Source organism: Peromyscus leucopus, chromosome 1, assembly GCF_004664715.2.
Source record: "Peromyscus leucopus breed LL Stock chromosome 1, UCI_PerLeu_2.1, whole genome shotgun sequence".
In the NCBI taxonomy this organism is placed as follows: Eukaryota; Metazoa; Chordata; class Mammalia; order Rodentia; family Cricetidae; genus Peromyscus; species Peromyscus leucopus.
The window spans coordinates 111,580,476-111,595,513 of NC_051063.1; positions in this window are offsets into that span (position 1 = coordinate 111,580,476).

Below are 15,038 nucleotides of genomic sequence, written 5' to 3' on the forward strand. Positions count from 1 at the left end.
AGCCATCCAGCAAGCATCTGTATCACTTGAGCAGATTGCCTGGAACAAGTGTTCCCTGGAATATTATTTGGGGAACAATGTTCCAAAATGACATTTATTTATTAGGTTGTTCATTTAATCAGCAACAGTGCCTGGAAGAAAGTCTAGAGCATGAAGATAGCCTGTGTCTCAGAAATTAATATTCCATTTCAGTTCAGTCAAGGGGCTCTTTGCATCACCTCTGACAAGGGAGAATGAACTTCCAAGGGCAGGTGGACACACCTTTTAATGTCTTCCTGCTTCTCCTTTTATAACCTTTTGTATGAAGCTAAGGTACTAATTACTCAATAGGGTTAGAAGAGAATAATTACAGAAAGAACACTAAATAGAAGATGAAGGATCCTATCCTGCGGCTCCCTCACTATCTATGATTCTGTTCACTTCAATTCACCTTTCTGGTCTATGTGCTCATTTTATGCTGAGGACTACAGAGAGAAGTTGGTCTTAACTTTCCATTCTAATTACAATCTCCCTAGTTGGTAGATCTATTATCTGGCAGAGTAAGAATTCATTTCTTCCAGTATGTCAACTACAGACCATGTTAAGATTGACAACTGATGACTACGATTATATTGTACTATGTTTACATTCTACCTATTGAAAACCACCATGACATTTGATTCTTAGGAGATCTACCAATATAAGACAGGGATTTTTTTTAACAGATGAGGAAACCATGTTCCAGGCATTTGCCCAAGGTTACTCAGTTGTTAAATGACAGAGCAAAGCTTGAGCTCTATGGCTTTCTGAGTTGGAGTCCTATGTATTCAGAAATAGAATGTTTCCTTGCCATCCTGAAACCACAGCAAGAATAATTTTGCTACAGTCTCCTTTGCTACCAGACAACCACTCTAGGGAGAGTGATACTCATTATTTTTCTGCAGGGAAAACACAATGTTAACTCAGACAACATAATAATTTTATGGTTTGAATGGAAAAAAAATTTGCTCTTGTCAAAATCAATTTATATCACAAGACTAAATAAAAATTTCATGTACTGGGTGAAGGAAAAATAGATAGAAAATGTCCTGAGTGGACGAGCTTAAATTATGTCCCATTTGAATGAGTTCATTTCCCAGAGAGAGTCTCATCAGGCTTTTTAATTAAGAGCAAATTGTTCATCTAGACTCAGTAATTTCCCAATGACCTCTTCTTAACACTTCCTTCTAAGGTGGCAGAAATGACAATAGGGTTTTCAAATTCAAAACATCAAGCTCTCAGAGACAAGGAGTCCTCTGAGTCTCAGTGAGTCAAGAACAGGAGGTAGCTTGAAGAAGTAACTACATTTCTGTCTTATTCTTTCTATAAAATATAGGGTCTAAGACATTGAAGAGGCTACTTAATTAGAGAGCTCTGGTCATATATGTAAATACTTATTTGCAAATACATATATGTCCTTACATAGAATTTTGTGAGAATGAAAACTTCAGAAGGCTACTTCCAAAGTCAGGCAGAGACTTTATGAAGGAAGGCTTAGTGCAGAATGCTAGGGACGTAGATCTATCTGAGGACAAGACAGCCACTGAGAATGATGTTCAGGAGAGTGATGACGGCTAGGACTTGGGCTTTGGAGGAGTGTTTTGTTGGTAGGACTCTAGGATGAGGTGTAAGGAGAGAACAAAAACCTGAATAAGAAATGAAGACTTCCCACACTAGCACAGTCGTGATGGGTTTGCAGAAAGTAAAGAATTCAGAAAAAAAAAATGGCTACTGCCTTAACAATCACTATTTTCATGAGTCCTGCTGTACATCTGTTCTGTAACTGCAGCAAAACTGTTATTTCCACTATTACAACAACCACTATTTAATCATCACTTACTATGTGCCAGGAAATCTATAATGAAAACTAGATTTTTGTTTTCTTAGCTATGACTGTAATCTACCTACTACTACCTATGGTATAGAATACCTAGTGAAACATGGGAACATGACCTTGACATTGAGGAAGGAAAAAAAAAATGGAAACCACTATAATTGGCAAGACAAATTCTACCATGACTTACGACTAATATTTTAGCATCAACTCATTCAAATTCAAATCTCCCAATGCAAGACCACATGCTGTGTTGATAGAGAATCTCCAGGCTCATACATTCTAAAAGTAGGACCCTTAAGTCTTCCAGAAACTCACCTAATTTGTAAAGTCTAATTTTGCCCAGAATATGTACTTGTTAACCTGCATCCTATAAATTACACATTGGCAAATATTTTATATGTATATGTATAAATGTGTGTGTTTTCCTCACAGCATCTCTGAAAAATAGAATCAGTATTTATTTGACAGATTATTGAATTGAGGCTCAGAGATTCTCTGTAAACTCTTGCTTGTCTCACAACTGTAATCTGTGTCAGTCTTAATTTCATGTCTTTAAAGGAGATATAGCTGTTGTTTGTTTGTTTGTTCAGTTATTTCCTGAAAATGTTTAGAAAGATGTCATATCCACAATAACCTTTATAAGACGCACTATATTAAAACTTGGAAGCAGAGACATCTACTACCCTTAAGAATTTTGAATCTTCAATCTCCTTAAGTTCTTGTAACTAAATACACTACAAAAGAAATGTTATTTTACAAAACTGCAGCAACTCATAAGGAGACAGTTTCTGGATACCAAGCCCATATATGTTGAAGAAGTGTAAACTACAAATGGGCACCTATAGAAGGCTGCGTTAACATTCACTGGCTCTTGTGCCTCATTGGTGGAAAAAGATTAATATATCACCAGTTAATAGAAAGTGTAATTTATTCCCTGAGCACTGTGTTTCCTCCATAGCATCAAATTCGGCAGCTGGTGCTGCTCTGTCAGCTGGAACAGCACCTTTGACAAACTGAGCTGTGGAGTAGCAAATGTGTGATCTGCTACACAACTTGCAACCCCACTATTCAGATGCCCATCATCTAACCTGCCAACCCTGTAGTTACACAAATCTTTCCTTGACCTAAGAAGCTGCAAAGCAGCCTCTAGAACTGATGGATTACTTTAGGCCAGCTTGTACTCCATTTGCAATGCTGCTGCTCTAGCCTGTGAGCCCATGGAAGAAAAGAAGTCTGCCTACCTATACTACTAAAACTGAAATGTGCATCTCACCAATGAACAATATTCTTTGGGACCATGTAACTCATTGCCTCTCCCAATGAGATGGATCAGCTCTTCTGATGTCCTAAGACATGACCCTTCAGCCCTTTCCTGCATCTCCTGTGGTCTGTCTCTGGAGTGTGAATTGGCCATTCTGGCTGTGGCTGTGCCTTCTACCTCCCCATGTCTGTAACTGTTTGCCAGGCTTTTGCACACTATGTGAGGCTCAGCATCTGGTGGGTCTTCTGACAGCTCTGCCATTCTGCCTTTTAAGATACAAAAAGAAATGAGATCATGTTAATGTTTTAAGAAAATCAAAGAGTCTTTTAAAAGGGCATTTTAAGTTTTAAGGCCTCCTAAGCTCTGAATCTTCTTCAAAGAAGAACTCTTTATACATCTTCCTTTTGTAGCCCTACCCTCAAGAATCCCTCCTGAGTATGTTGTGGTGTTTGCTTCTGCTCTTCATCTGTTTCAATTCTAGGTATGCTACCCTTACTCTTCAGTCTAACCTCACAGATCCTTCGATGTCTGTATTCCCCATGATAACAGAAGCACTGAGCAGTTTAATCCAGAAATATCAATTCTTCACAGTAATACTGAGTCTGTTTTACTGGCCAGAAGTTGAGTCTGGCTAGGGGGTGATTTGGTAGTTTTGAAGCATGCCTTATTAAATAGATAGTAAAAATGGAGCAACTGGAGTTACCATGCAATAAACATAACTGGTGAAACAAATTCTCTTTAAAGCATACTCAACAAATTTGGATGATTTTTTACTGTGTGCAAGGCACTATGCCTCAGAGAGTGTAAGTCCTGGGGAAGGAAAAAAAAAATAAGTACATCCAAACGAAAACATGACAAATTACTGAATACAGAACTGCTCCTGGCACAAAAAAAATTAACATTCAATGTATTCTGAAATGCTCCTCAAGTTTAATGCATGTAGTTTTCTTTCCTATTTCACTCTGCTTTCCAAAAATAAAAATTGACTGGGTAAAATGCTCCCTGAAAGCATGTAGAGAAATACATGAAGAGCAGAAATATCTCATCTCATTTTGCCTTGTCTTAATGTATGAAATGAATGTACAAGCTTAAACCAGCCATTCTCAAAGTGCTTTAACTGAGATCACCTCATCCATTGTACTTTCACCAATTTTTCAATTACAGTCCTCCAATGGGTTGTCCTAGACCTATACACATATATTAAGTGGGTGAACTCTGTGGGTTAAATAAAAAAAGGACATGAAGTTTGGGAACACATGAAGGGAGTTGGAGGAGGGAAACAGGGGGTAGATATGATCATATTTCATTTTATGCATATGTGAAAAGTATTTCCATTCTAATTATAAACCCTGAAACCAAAAACATACATGGAAAAGTGAACTTGCATTTATATATTTATGCATTTGTATATATGCTCTGATGGAAAAGTTTGAGATATTTCAACTTTATTGAAGCATGCATTATCAATCAGGTCAGGGAAGTCACCCAATCTAAAATCAGAAGTCTTAACAAGGCATGGCATAATATTTTAAATACAGTCAATAAACATGCCAATTGAAGGTACCTAACATTCTATCTTTAGATATACATAGAAATTCCATCAAAATTGAAATGTATATGTATATATACAAATATTCATACATGTATATTCACATACACATACATATATTATAAACCATCAGCTGGTCAAGAAACTAAGGCAATATTTCAAGCCTTTCTAATGTCAAGAGCTTCCATTGAATAACTTTGCTATTCTCCCATTTCCTTACTAGTATTCCTGCCAAATATCATGTTTTGGAAATTATTGAGGTCCAGCCTCCTTAGTTTCTGTTGTGCCCAGACCGTGACCCCCAGAGAGACTACTGAAGACAAGCATGCCAGAATGCAAAATCAAGGTTTAATTCGGGATATCCAAAAGCAATACAAGCCTAAGCAGGGACTTTGTCCAACAGATCCAATGCAGTGGAGGCTGGAGGAAGTGCCTGTCTCTCTGCAAGCTCAGGTTTTAAAGGCAAAAACTACAAGGTTACATCATTTAGGGGTACTAATACAGGTACAATTCTGATTGTCTCGCTTCTGGGGATTTTCTAGAAATCATGGCCTAATCTTATTTCTAATTGAGTGGTTGCCCGTCACCATTTCTCATTGGCTGCCCTCAGGTGGGGACATTTCTATGGTCAGTTACCCAGGAAACCAGGGTTGAAACATTCTTTGGTCAAACAGCTAGGGAACCAGGGAGAGAACATTCCATAGTCTGGCAGTCATTACCTCGTGACTACCTTGTGACTACCTTGTGACTCTGTACTTTTACACTTCCTGGTTTCTGGAATCTGGACTGACTGGTTTCAGTAATTCATGGCCTATTCCAGTAACTCATGGCCAGTTCCAGTAACTCATGGCCTGTACCTAAAAGGAGAAATCTTAGGCCTTAGTTTTAGGGTAAAAGCATTTTGGTCTTATTTCTAAGATGGCTCATTTTGGTCTCACAGTTTCCTTCATATGGGCCCAGAAGAGATACTACTAAGGGCAAGAATATTCTGAGGGAAAGGAATTTAAGTACACTGAGCTCTTACGTCCATCCACTTTATTCTTCTGAGATCAAAGTCTATCTACATAACTTAAATTTCATACTTATACTTAGCTCCTTTCTGTCCCTTCTCCTCCTATCCTCTCATAACTCTAACTTTTCTGTCTCCATCCTCATCTTCGTCCTCATTCTTCTCCATCTTGGTTCCTTCCCATTCCTTTCCCAGAACCAGTCTCTCCCTTACTAGCAGCCTGAGCCTTACAATACAATGCAAAGCTTCCTACAAGAGCCATGATAGCCAGCTTCATTTGCAACCCAAAAAGGGAGTGAATAGAATAGGTGGGGTTGCATAAGGCCTGGAATAAGTCAGAAAGGGAATTTATGTGCTCAAAATATATTCTTATAAGTAGTTAGGTGAAATCTTACAGGTGGTTAGGTAAAAGAGTCCATAAGTCACTAAAATAAAACTGCCTCTATTTTCCTTGTGAGACCAAAATGAGCCATCTTAGAAATAAGACCAAAATGCTTTCACCCTAAAACTAAGGACTAAGATTTCTCCTTCTAGGAATAGGCCAATAGTTACTGAAACAAGTCAGTCCAGATTCCAGAAACCAGGAAGTGTAAAAGTACAGTCTCAAGATAGTCACCAGGTAATGCCTGCTGGACTATGGAATGTCCTCTCCCTGGTTTCCAGGGTAACTGACCACAGAAATGCCCCCACCTGAGGGCAGCCAATGAGAAATGGTGGCGGACAACCACTCCCTTAGAAGTAATTTCTAGAAGTCCCTAGAAGCGAGCCAATCAGAATTGTACCTGTACTAGCACCCCTAAATGATGTAACCTTGTGATTTTTTCCCTTTAAAAACTGAGCTTGCAGACAGATGGGCACTTCCTCCACCCTCCACTGCGTTGGATGTATTGGACAAAGTCCCTGCCTAGGCTTGTATATCCAGAATTAAACCTTGCTTTTGCATTCCGGCATGCTCTTCTTTGGTGGTCTCTCTGGGGGTCACGATCTGAGCACAACATCCTGACAGGGCAGGTTGACTCTGCTTGGAACTGGGAAACCTGCCTTATAGCTACTGCATCTGGTATGCAAAAAAAAAAAAAAAAAAAAAAAAAAAAAAAAAAAAAAAAAAAAAAAAAAAAAAACCTTTTGTTCTGAGTCAATTGCTCTAGAATGGCATTTGGGCTGTGAGAGAAAGGAGGGTCTGTGCTTGATTTGCACAAGAAACAAAGCTATGCACTTAGTTCACCTGTTTCCTAGACCTAGGATGCTTGAGAAGAATTTCATGTAAAATACATTGCTAAAACTTCTTGAGGAAGTTATGATCACACATGAAATGGATAGCAGGAAACAGCTGATATATTAAAAGCCAAATAACACCAAATATTTCTTGAGATTTGGTTTAATCCTCTGGAAGAATGCCTTGATTTTTCCAGGTATAGCTTTATGATATTCTGTTGAATTCTTGCTGCAATCCTGCAACTAGTAACAGCTGTGGACACCCAGAATACTTGAAAACCTTGCCTATCTGTCCAGTCACAGGCACGTTTGCTTAACTTGTGGAGACTACAGAGTATATTGGTAGTATAAATGCCCGGTATCAAATCTTTGATCCCCAACTAGCAGCTGTAAGAACTTGGACAAAGCAATCAACAATCATAAACTTCAAACTTTATACCATAGATACTAAATATATCTATGGTAGTAGAGAGAAGACAAGATGAATTGTATTTCCCATTTTATGTTTTTAATAGTAGGTCAGACCATAAAAAGGAAGATGTAAGTAGATAGGAAATCTTTAATAGGAATCCAGGATAGTCAAAAGAGTTGGTGATCGAAAGCAAACCCGAGTGACAAATAGGTGGGCCAGATAACTTAACCTGAGGGTTCAATTACATAACTTAGATAACCCTATAACACTTTGCTGTGGAGAGGTTGAGATGAAAATTGGGCAATATTCACTTGGCAGAATAATCAAAAAACAGTATGTGTGCTAAATAAGGGCTATTTGATTTAAATAATAAAGCCAGAACTCAACTGAGGTGGGTTCAGTGAGATGGCAGGGGAAAAGAAAATAGAGACTGTAAATATTGTGAGACCAAAATGAGCCATCTTAGAAATAAGACCAAAATGCTTTCACCCTAAAATTAAGGACTAAGATTTCTCCTTCTAGGAACAGGCCATTAGTTACTGAAACCAGTCAGTTTGGATTCCAGAAACAAGGAAGTGTAGAAGTTCAGAGTCACAAGATAGTCAGGAGGTAATGACTGCCAGACTATGGAATGTCCTCTCCCTGGTTTCCAGGGTAACTGACCACAGAAATGCCCCCACTTGAGGGCAGCCAATGAGAAATGGTGGCGGGCAACCACTCCCTTAGAAGCAATTTCTAGAAGTCCCTAGAAGCGAGGCAATCAGAATTATACCCGTACTAGTACCCCTAAATGATGTAACCTTGTAATTTTTCCCTTTAAAAGCTGAGCTTGCAGATAGGTGATCACTTCCTCCAGCCTCCACTGTGTTGAATGTATTGGATGAAGTCCCAGCCTAGGCTTGTATTGCTTTTGGATATCCAGAATTAAACCTTGCTTTTGCATTCCGGCATGCTCATCTTTGGTGGTCTCTCTGGGGGTCACGATCTAGGCACAACAAATATAAAGTAGGAGGAGGAAGAACGAGAAATAGAAGAAAGATCATAATGGAAATAAAAAACGGAGTAAAAGAGAAGTGAGGAGGAGGAAGTTTTCCAATGACATGGATTAAAGAAATGGGCAAAACTGATGGATACTAAAATGTAAATAGGAAGTGAGAGTGATCTGGATGTATTATATGAAATTCCCAAATAATTAATAAAAATATTATGTTGGGGGATAATATCAATGATACAAAAGGGTTATTTTTGAATACTAGAACTAAACATATATTGGTAGCAAAGAATAAAGTCTGGAGGCAAAATGCCAGGTATCACATCCTTGAACCACAACCAGCAGCTGTGTGAGTTTGGATAAAGCAATCAACAACCATGAATTTCAACATTTATCCATAAGATGGAGGTATCAGCAATAGTCTAAATGGTATCTGTATCCATTGGGTTCATATATAAAAATTACTTAAGAAACTTTCTGGTATAAAGTAAAGGCAAAGAGAAGTGTTCCTTGTTATTTGTAATGGGAAATGGACTACACAAGAAAAGTAATAATAAGGCTTTTCAAGGAAAAAAATGCAAAGCTGGGATGGAGATATTTGCTTAAGCACTAAGTATCCTTAGTCTTTCTATTGAAAATTAAGCAAAATGAAGGCAATTTGTGGATGTAGATATCAAAATACCTATATACTTGATATTGGCAGATAAGACCACTTCCTACTAGTTATTTATTTCTATTATAAAAGGGAGTTAAGCTCATATGGAGTATACTCATAGGAATTATATTCATATAATTGAGGCAAGAAAGGAGTATTTAGAATAGTTGTTATTGACAAAAGAAAAGTGGATAGACCAAGAAAGAATTATATAATTACCCCAAAATGTTAAGAGCTTCTTTGGTGAGACTACTGAACCAAATTTTATAGAGAAATAAGCCTGCCCCTGGTGAGAATTACTGTACCAGCATTGGCTGCTCAGAGGTAGGTATGGGGAAAACAATCAGCTATTTTCACTCAGATCTCTCTGACTTAGTGTCACAGAGTTGTGACACTAATAGAGCAAATCAAGGAAATTGAAGTCATTTGCAAAAATGCTATGGAAATAACAATGCCATATAATTACCACAGTAAGAAAAATTAATTAAAAAAAATTCATTTCATGAAGGCAGAAGGGTCAATAAATTTTCATTGGGATACAGGGGAGATGACTCAGTCAGTAAAATGCAGCCTCACAAGCATAAGGGCCTGAGTTTGGCCCTCAGAGGCCAGATGTGATGATCCATAATTGTAATCCCAGTGCCATGGAGAAGGAGAAGCAAGGATGCCTAGGCCAACCAACCTCATCCAATTAGTGAGCTGCAGGCCCATGAGAGACCTTGTCTCAAATGAGGCAAATAGATGGTGTCTTTGAGGACCACACCCAAGATTATAGTCTGGCTTATGAATGCATGCATATACCACACACACACACACACACACACACACACACACACACACACACACATACAAATAATGGTGGTAATGGTAAGCTAGAAAAAATTACAGATAAAATAGGAAATTTGAATTTTATGGTTTTAAATAAACAATTACAATGACAGGAAAGCCCTAATTATGATTTTTGTCACCGTGGAAGTGAATGTCAATAAGCCACAGAAGAAACCATGAGGACTGGCCACTTGCAGGTACACTAAAACTATTGATGGCGTTGGGTGGTCTATCTGTGCCAAATATTTGACAATTATTTGGTCTCAAGACAGGCCTGTGTCTGAGTTCATAAGTATGAGGTAAGTGCCAAATATCTACATAATTGTACTATAAAATTTGAAGGATAGACTAAACAATTGTTTTAATACTAAAATGTGAAAATATAACTTAAAAGTTTTCTAGGTCTTTCTGAATATATATTCCATGGAAATTATGTTTTAACTATTATCATTAGCCTATTTTAAAGATGGAAAATAAGGAAAATTAAATAACTTTTCAGAATCACAAATATTCTAAGTTTGTGAAGTGATGGCTTAGGTGTGACCTGGAAGACATCCAGAAATTGAGTGGTTTGTGTTCAGCCCATTTAGTTCAATATCATGCTCCCTTAATGGATGACTATGACCTGGGTCCATTGTAATTGACACTTATATAAAGCATACAAAACAGGAATATGAAGTCCCTTCTAAATTTAAAGCATGATAATTTTTAATATCCTATCAAATCTTTTGTGATAATTATATTTAAGAATCTTGGTTTTCTTTATTGTCCTAAAGAAAATGTAGACCCAGATACTTCCTGGGGCCCTGAACAATAGAGTTGACAATGTCTCAATGGAACAGCTTCAGAAAGGGAATAAATGTTATAGAAACTTGTGTGCCACTGAATTTCCTAGTTATCCTTTGTCCTGACATACTACAGGGTTTAATTCTTTATTGAGCTACTTTCAAAACCATAAGTTGAAAGAGAAGAAATTTTATCTTGGTCCATTGAAGAAAATGAGACTATACTATGAATTAGATTCCTTAGTTTGCATAAATCCTATTTTGTAAGAGTGAATTAATTATCCATAAAAAGAAATGAGTAGCTTCAGTTTCTATTTTAAAGCTTGATATACCCTCACCAGCCTGGAAATTGAAAAGATCAATCTTGCAATGAATTGGAAGTTGTCTTTAAGCCATGAAAGATCTTTTTAGAATGAGTATCTCAAAGAATCAGAAGAAAGAAGGATGGGGAAAATGTGAATAGAATGTGGAAGCAAAGTGGCATTTGCTGAACATAGTCTTGAGTTTCATTCTTATAGAAAAATAGAACTCAGTAGTTTTCAACTCATCTCTAGATTCCAAAGGCTTGGAAGTTTCCATAGTTCATTTCACACAAAGCCCTACTACTCTAGTTTCCTTTATATTGCTGTGATTATACACTCTAACAACAGAAAGAAACTTAACAAAGGAAAGTGCTTATTTCATTTTACAGATTAAAATACGCCATTGACAAAATTCATGGCAGGAACTCAAAACAGAAGCCAGGAATGTTATTTGCTGACTTGCTTGAAGGCCTACCCTGCCTCTACAGTGCTGTGTTAGTAAAGGTTCTCTAGAGGAACAAAAGTGATAGAATTAATATAGATAAAGGTTGTTTATTAGAATGACTCACAGATTGTAATCCAGCTTGTCAAACAATGGCTGTCTAAAAATGTAAAGTCCAAGAATTCAGTCCATGAGGCTGAGTGTCTCCACTGGTCTTCAGTATATTCTAGAATCCTGGAGAAGTAGGTTCTAATGCCTTTGAAGTAATGAACTTGACCAGTGAGAGTAAGGGTAAGCAGTCATTTCCTTCTTCCATGTCCTTTATATAACCCACCACCAGAAGGTGTAGCCCAGATTAAAGATGGGTTTTTCCATCTCAAAAGATCCTGATCTTGGGTGGGTCTTCCTACTTCAAATTTAATTTACCAAAATTCCTCATAAGTGTACCTAGCCACTTGGATTTTAGCTAATTCCATATATAGTCAAGATGACAACCAAGAATAGTCATCACTAGCCCAAAAACACCTCTCCAAAAAATAGTGCTTTCTAATGCTCTGGGCCTTTGGAACACCAATTAAGGCTATTAAGTTTAGCTCACTTCGGGTCAGTCATGTTGGTGAGACTTCATGAGTGTAGCTTCTCATATTACTGGTAGATACAATCTCATAGCAAACTCCCCAAACCTCTGTCTATTTCAGTACTCTCTCCTCCCCTTCTGCAATATTCCCTGGGCCTTGAGTGTCTTATTCTTCAAAATGCCTTTGTTTAGATGTCAACCCATGTAGTGACCCTATATTGTTCTTATTCATTGATTCTAAGCCAATTTCTCCAATTTTAATCTAAGTCGTTTATTTTTAATTGACTTTCCATGGTGATAAAGAACTTTCACTAAGATTATATTACAAATCAATTTTTTGATCAAATATAAGCTAGTTGTCAATCACTTTTTTTTATAGAGGTAAAACTTGGTGGTAGAGAACAGAGCACTAGAATCAGAGATTCCAACAAATTTGTATACTCCCAGTCCTGGAGATAACCTTTTGGATGGTTTGAGGTTTTCTAACTTCATTTTCCTCATTTTTATGAAAACAAAATTAATAATCCTTACCACCTAAGAATTTTGGGACAATCCATTGAAATAATGCAAATAAAAGAATTATTTGATGATTCTTTGCAACTATCAGTAACTACAGCAAGAGCTTTGAATTAATCTGAAAAAGAAAGTTACATTCTCCTCTGTCTTGGTTAAAACTAGTCATAATATTTAATCTTATATTCATTCTTGGTTTTCAATAGTTAAAAGTAGATATAACTAAAATTGGGGTTTTAGATAAAGAGAATCTTATTATGGTGTAAAATAAAACGTGAAAGGAAACTGAAAAGGAATTCCTTTACCCCAGATTTCTGCTCCCTCTAGTCACCTCTCCAGCTCACCAAATGAATTTCCTCTTTCTTTGCCTGATAAGTCTGGTGACTTCCTACAAGCCAGTTAAAGCTCAGATCACCTATCATCCACTCAACAAAAAGTACTCCAGACAGGATTAATGACCAGCTCTGCTAAGCCACCATTGCATTTATCTATTTTTGTACCTGCCACAGAGAATAGTACTTACATGCTTATGTGTTTGTCTCTCCCCAAACTCTCATCGCTTCTAGATGGAATTACTTGTCTTTATGTCACATGATGATTGATACAGAAAATAGCATGTAAAAAAGTCCAGAACACGTGTTTGTTGAACTGAATGGATGTCATCAATATTGATCACGTATCATGAATCAGAAAATCTGCAAGATGCTTTATATCCACTGCCTCATGAATTCTCAAAACAGCCTACTGAAATGGGTTTGACATTGCCATTTTTAAATAGAAAGGACTCGACTTCATACAAAGCTTGTTCATTCCACCATTTTCTGGAGGAGCTAAGGTTCTAACCTGTGCTCATTAATAAAAAAATTGAATTATAGAAATGTAATTGCTACATATTTCTTCTTATTAGCACTGTGGCCTAAAAATAACCCATTGTAACTAATAAAACTGTTCCCAGAACTGTGAGCTTGCCTAGACCTGTTGATTAGCTAGAAATAAGTGCCATTACTTACCAGCTTTCATGACAATGAAAAGTCTGATCACTTCACACTGCAGTCTGACACTGAAGTTTCTGAGATCCTGGAGAAAATAAATGTCAGTACAGTAGCTCTACCCAAGAATTCTAAAAGCTAGTCATGTCCTTTTTGTTTATTGAAGAGGAGCAGCCGTTAATAATTTTGAGCTAGGAGGTACAGAACCAAGACTTACCAATAAAATAATGGTACCCATGGTAGCAGAGCCCACAATGAAACACAGGATAGTAAAAGATAAGGAAGACATATTCCAATAACAGGGTTGGAATTATAAATGACTTTTAGCTTCAGCAAAATTAATTGAGAATCTCTTGATAGATCATCATGATTGAGCCCTAAATGACACTGACTGTGAGATATGGCTTCCTGATACAAACTCTAAAAGAATTTCCCTGAAGTGAGTCAAAGCAAGATCTATTCCAGGGACAGTGCATGAGACAGATAGGAAATGCGTCAAAGGATTGATGAGATGCTTGACCACAGGGTTGCCTACTATAATTTTTAGAAATTGAAAAGCAGGGTTTTGTTTTTTTTGTTTTTTTTTTTTGTTTTTTTTTTTGAGAAATTGTGGGCTTTAAACATTATCATAGAAGGAGAAACAAGGAAGGTCACAGAGAATAAACGGCCTCAGTAAGAGACCACAGATCTTCGCTGAATTAATTTTTAAATTCCTCTGTGATGGCCTATCATTACACAGAGGATTGGAATGATCATTCAATCCAATCCCCACAGTATTATCATAATTATCATTTTCAAACCCAGAATGCTCAAAATATTTAAGTGTTCCTAACCTCCTGCAGGATTAATCCCTACATGTTTCTTATGACAAATTTTACATCTGAAGAATTACTTCCTTCATTCTTGAATTAAATACTCTTTGAAGTATTGCATTCATTTATCAGATTTTGTGACACTGAATGTCTTGTCACTTTAGACTACATTGAAAGAGCTGGTCCTAAAACAGTAGGTGTCAGGATAGAAATAAATGTTGGGATAGAAGCTCTACCTGAAGGTCCTAAAAACTTATCATGTCCTTTGTCTATTGAAAAGGAGGAGTAGTTAATTGCTCTGAGCCAAAAGATGCATGTGCTCTTTCTCCTTCCTGTATTTTGGTGACTCCTGTGTAGATGCTTCCTTCTCTGTGCAGGCATGGCTCCTAGAAGCACAGTGATATCACTTGGACTTTTATTTGTACATCATCATTCTTATCATATTCTATCTCCATATGAGCCTCTCCCATTCACCCACAAATTCATATGGATCTAGAGAGCTGGAAACATGACTTCTTGCTCTGCCTACCCAGTATCCTTGAAAAGGTCTCTTGATCATTTCAATGCCTCATCTGTAAACTGGGTCTTATGTACTTCTCAGGCAAATGATGGGGTTCAATTAACGATTCAAAAGCCTTGAGACTACCTAGATGAAAGTGGCTATAGTACTGAAAGATTCCAAAGTAGACAGTATGGATGGGTAATGGGTCGCTTGTGGAGGCAGGGAGAGAAATGCCAGATAAGAGCATAAAAGGGTCATATGCTATGAGATTACATTTCTCTTTGCACCTAGATGTTATTATCAACCTGCTGAAGCCAAAGGGGAAATATTCATTCACCAAG